The sequence below is a fragment of the Rosa rugosa genome, chromosome 6 (genome assembly GCF_958449725.1).
Source record: "Rosa rugosa chromosome 6, drRosRugo1.1, whole genome shotgun sequence".
NCBI lineage: Eukaryota > Viridiplantae > Streptophyta > Magnoliopsida > Rosales > Rosaceae > Rosa > Rosa rugosa.
Window position 1 is genome coordinate 3714644 of NC_084825.1, and position 6508 is coordinate 3721151.

The following is a 6508-nucleotide window of genomic DNA, read 5'->3' on the forward strand; positions in this document are numbered from 1 at the left end:
ACGTTAGTCCCCTTTTTACAACTATGACTGACAAATTTGTCATTTCTTTTCCCATATAGTTTGTTGTGATTTGACAGTACGGATCCTGTAAATATGATTCTCACATTTTCAACTCCACGTACATATATTGGTTAACTCATACGACATAGATGTACCTAATCATTATGTTATGCATATGTTATGGTCAAACAGCCCTCCATATATGTGTGTGTGTTGGTGGGGGGTGTTTATATACACACACTTCATACAATTTTGTCATTAACTTATCCATCAAACACTATTTTTCCTTTCCACTTCCGTCTTCCATTTTACCCAACCATTTGTTGTTGTTCCCTCTGCAATTTTTGTCTCACTCTGAAGTTGACACTTATAGCAATATACGTACATCTGTAATACGTATATTATACAACTGTGTTAACCCTCCCATATGCCCGCCTTCTTGAACATATCTCCTAACCCTACACTCAAGTACATCACAAACTAATTTGTAATCAAATAAAAGTATGTGTGGAAATCTAATTCCCACATTAACTGTTTTTAATTATCACTTTCAATATGTTTATCTAATATGTACTATTGTTTCTTCAATTCAACTGTCTTCTACTCCTCAGTCTATATTTTCCACAGTGTGGAATCATTAATAAATGTTAACATACGCTGAATCGGCAAACACCGATATAATAGTAATCACACTTCTTTGTTCCAACCTGTTTTACTTGGAAATTGTCGTACTGTAATATATTTATCTTACCAAACTAAAACAGCTGCATTGTTATCACAATTTTGTACCCGTAAGTCAGAAAATCACCTTATATTTCGGATAGGATGTCACCTTCGCCGTCCTCCTCCGCAGCTGCACGTTTGTTAGACCAAACCCACCTCCTCCCTCCTATCCCTTCCTGCTTCCTTTCTTTTTTGTTTGCCTTACCTCTGACCCTTTTTCAACGAACCGCTATCTCTACACAAAACAATGATATGTCACTTCTATCTCACGAACGGAACACTCGTTACTGGACTACCTCTACTGCTGGTATTTCCCTCCCACATATGCACATTTTGTGTAAATTTTTTTCCCCTGCCACAGTTACTTCTCTAATTAAGTACACAGCTTTCCACACCCATCACATTAGAGGATGACACCTTCCTCTTTTTCTCTAACCATCTCTAACCTCTAACAATCTCTAACTTGTCAGACATTCTTATCCCATATTTTATAGTAAATGCATGGACTACCTTCACCCACCTCCCACTACTTCTCACCTTTGATGATTATCCGCGTGATTCCCAAATTGTTTCCCGCCATCATTTCCCCTAATTCCCCGCTAATTTCCGTGAACCCCTTTTTTTGTCCCTCAAACTGTGCTCAACAACTCAATACGGAATGTCCTTACTTGTTATACTGTCATACTTGTGAATTAAGTTGCGCATACTTAGCCATGACATCAGATTTATCATTTTCCGAGTACTCCTCTACTACATTTTTTTACTGCTTACCATCGCATATTGCGCGCAGCCATCCCCGTGTAGTACCTATGGTTGTCCAATTAAGCTTTATAGGTACTGCACGACAGGCAACAGATAATCACCCTTCTTTTATTGTTCCTACTTACTACTATAACGAAAACCAATATGTACATAACCCAAACGGGAGAAACCAAATGAATTATTACAGCATTAGCGGTTCAACGTTGTCGTTCCACATCAACATTGTCATAACACGGTGAATAAGTTCATATTTCAAACTCATGTTCACCGTTGTAGCAATGTTAAGTGTTGTTTCTAAACATCCGCAACTTATTTATCACGTTAATTTAAAATAGCAAACTGAAAACAACCACACCGGGCACCCCCACCCCTAAATCCAGCATGATTTGGGATAGGTGATACCACCTACTTCATATAGCCATTATCCCCTTTCAGCCGCATCAAGGTAGTTTCCATTGTCAGGCCGAAACTTACATACTTCCCCCTCACATTTCCATACTTGTTCAATAGTTTTTGGTTATTTCTGTTCCCCCTTCTTCGCCACCTCCAATCCAATCTCCGGCTTTATCAAACAAGTGAAACTGATCAGAACCCCATTCTTCAAATGGATGAGCTATACCAGGGGTCTACTCCCCCCTTACTTGAGTCCGTCGATCCTCCACCCCATAGTAACTTCCTTTGATGACATCTTCTATTGTTCTTGACATCTGGTTATTTGGTGCTTTTACACAGTCCAGTAGTATGGCTGCTCGGATTTGGTGAGAGTCGTACTGCCACGAAACATGTGATACAAGTAAATTTAATTAACTTTGTCATATACCCCGCAATCCCCAGGAACCTCCCCAACATAAATTTAACATAATTTAAATCCTAAACCTTGCTATGTTGTGAACAATGAAATGAATTATGATCGCAATTTTGTCATACATTACATGGTACTTACCCCTAATGCCCAATCCTCTCCATAGTTTTGCATGTTCTTCATAACGTACACCCCACAGTCATATGAATTCCTTTGTTTGGGTACACGATGCGGTTCAACTGCCACAAAATATGAGACTGTTTTCCCTCCTCCATTTTGCTTTAAGTTCTCAACCGTCATCACACGGTCAATATGTTGTAGCTGCAAATAACAATCAAACAATGCATCAGTAACCCGACTTTCTTTGTAATCAGCACACATTATTTTTAATCATATTTTGATTGCTTCATCAAACTCCATAACCACCAACCACTTGGGACATCGTTGATAGTCGCCCCGCCGTTAGTCGATTTCCAGGTCCACTATCCCATAATTCAGCCACCCTTTTGACCATGTCCACCACAATAAAGAACCAATGTCCATTGTTATGTTCCCCTTCATATACTGGCAAAAAAATCTGCACAACCATCCCATGTACATATTGTTAGCGTCAATCCCTTTGGCACCAACCTCGTTCTTAGTCCCTCAACATGTTGTATTTGATAATTGTAACCACATTTCCTATCTTACCTTCTCGCACTCTGCAATCTTCCCGTCGAACCTCTCCAACTTGCATACTTCCCTTGTGTGGTTCACCCAGTCGATCCATGTGTTATCCTCATTATGAGTAGCTCTATACTGTCAAACACAACCATGCAATCATATGAACAGATCAATTATTTTAAATAGATTCACCTTTTCGATTTCCAATTGCATCAATAACAGAACCTATGAAGTCGGAATGAGGGTGTATTACCGCAAACTCTACCGGCCAATACCAATTCCTGAATCCATCCCGCTGGTTAAGCCACTCCCCCACATAATTAATCACCTGACCACACATCCAATTTACTGTTATGCATTGTGTTACTGTGTAAATACTTTTTTTTTCTTTCCATTACTCGTTATTCATTTGCCACTCATGGTTTTTACAACTTACATTAATAACAATTAAGTTCCCTTCTTCATGCACATAACCATAGTTTTTAATACTCACACTTCCCGATACCCACACACAAGGGTTTAGGGTGACCAAGTCCCCTCTATAAAGAACTTCTGCCCCATCTCCGCACACCGCGATCCATGTTCTGCATATTTACATAAACCAAATAAATTAATTGACACTGTCTATTTATTCTTACATATCGACAAAACTTATCCACCTCAACTGTAAGTAGTAATGTCGTTCCCTCTTCAAGACAGTAGTATGCAACAGATACAACATGTTTGTAGATAGAATTTGGCTGATGTTCCCAAACTACAAGTTATTAACAAAATCATTTCTGAAACACCATTTCCTGTTCACGATTTAATTACTTCCGTCATTTATACATTTTCATATGCGAACCAAACTAATGGCCTTTTTCTCCCATCTCTTCATTTGGATCTTGTCAACTATTCTCTTCTACTCTACACCGCTTCGAATCCAAATTGTCCTCCCCATACAATCATCAACGCAATTAGTTGTCTCCCTACTAACAAATTTTAATGAACCTTAATTTTCGTGACTCACCTGATTTCTTCTTATGTCAGGACCTTTCCCCCAAAAAAAACAAATTCTATCAGTGCGACGTCGAAATCTGGTAATTGGACCTTCAGTCTGTACGGCCCGGCAACCATTCGTCCCATCGAATTTGAAGTTTCGTCTTCCTTTCCCGTATAGCCCATTACATACTTGATGTAGTCATACTTATCACTTCTGTTTTCACCAACAGCACGTCCATGACTTCGCTTCACACCCCTGTCTTTAATGGTGCCTTCTTCCCTGAAGCTTTTTCTTTTCGGACATTGTGCTCCGGTTGGGCTGCTTCCAGTGTCCGACCGAACCGCCTCTTCATGGCCATGTACGTCTTCTAAAATTACGTTTTGCCCCTGCAAAAAAACACAGCCAAATGTAGTTATTCTTCGTTCACCTCCCGATTACGCCTTTATGCGTCCTTGCTCATTAAACCCCTTGTTTTTTTTGTTGGAACACTACCCCCACCTGTCCTCCGCAACAAAGTTTAGCTAATACAATCACCAAATTCATTCCATATTGACCATGCTCGCCAACATTAAATACACACATTGCCTCCACCTTCCCATTCATTAAGATATTCTTTTAACTTCCCCTGTTTATAATTAGTGTTAACATATGGACATTACCATTGTTGGTTATGTGAATGCATTTCATATCGACATCATCCTTCACTATATATTACCTGTTCCTTGCCAACATTTGCTGCTCCCATGCACCGTACGGGATTGTCAACATCTATTCCTTGCTCTACTGCATGGCGATGTGGGCTACAATATTCCTCCCCTTCATGTTGTTCCTCCGTATCATGCATGTTCATGCCCATGAACCGACACTCCTCTCTAACCTCGGCAACACAAGTTTCCTTCACCTTATTCAAAGATTCCAAAAGCACCAACACACCATTTGTTAGCTCCGAAACTTTCTGCCGTATTACGGTTACCATTTCTTTCACAACCACCATATCATCTTTTAACCTTGCCACGTCGACCATAAGATCAAACATGTCTTCGTGTAGTGATTTTCTTAATGGAAATCCCACAGACTCCTCGTCGTTCATTGCCTCATCCACACTAGTCCCCTTATTACAATTGTCCCCCGTCTCACCCATTATCTTGGTTTTAGTTTCTACTACTAACCTACCCAGCAACACATTTATCTCCCAAGGCTCCAATCTATCACAGGTACCACTAGCCGCTCCTTTGGCAGTAACTTCTCACCAACTTTGTCACAATATACCAGCTTCAGATATAGTGCACATCCCGCTACAACCAGGGATCCTTCTTCACGATGCTTTCTTATTCCCTCCATCAAGTAGTCCACTGCATATGTTGCCCAATTCTTCGCTCCTATACTGCGTGTCACGCCCCGGATTTTGAATGATAAATTCAAATCCGAAACCTGAATAATTACAATTACAAAAAAACCAAATCTCGAAACTTCGAGTTCATTATTACAATTCACTCTCACAATATATTATAAAGCTCAAATGAGCATAACACACCTCACAACTTACAATTGTTGTAAAACTCTAACAATTGCTCTAACCGCACGATCACCGTCCTGGTTCTCCTGTCCTGTAGGATTACCCGCTACACAATTTGAATAGTGTACCGGGAGTTGCAACAACACAAAACCCGGTAAGCTTTTTACAGCCAGTATGAGTAAACAAGAAAGAACTGTTGATTTATTAGATTTCAAGACTACCACAAACCCACGTTACTTTCTCACTCTCATATATATATATAGACACTTATGAGTTACTCTCAATTTAGCTCATAAGATCACTCACTCTCATATATATATGTAGACACTTATGAGTTACTCTCAATTTAGCTCATAAGATCCCTCACTCTCATATATATATATAGACACTTATGAGTTACTCTCAAATTCGCTCATAAGATTTCCCAACATTTGGTAGACAGACTCATATATATATATAGACCCTTATGAGTTACTCTCAATTTCCCTCATAAGGTTACCATATATATATTGACACTTATGAGTTACTCTCAATTTCACTCATAAGGTCACTCCACATTTGGCAGACAGACTAGAGCTCTAACTGAACGTAACCACTCGTCCGGCCACAGACGTGATTACGATTTAATACTATTAATAACCACCAGCCCGGTACGAGAGCGTGATTCACTAATAGATGCCATGGTCACCTCGTGACCTAGTGATCTCCACAGATCACAACAATTTATTGTTCCTCAACAATAAAACTCAACACCTCTCACAATATATTGTTTCTCAACAATAAACTCAATACCTCTCACAATATATTGTTTCTCAACAATAAACTCAACACAACTCCAACAATACATATTATTTCACGTAATAATATATATACAGACATTCACACAGGAATGTCTAATACACCAACAATAGTTCATATGATTGCAAAATAAAGCAATTAAATATATTGGGTTCGTAATATGAACCACGTGAGGTTTACTCACCTCGATAATCCCGCTGCGTCTTCAATTCAGCTCAAAATACGATCCACAATCGTCCACCAACTCAAACCGTCAATCACC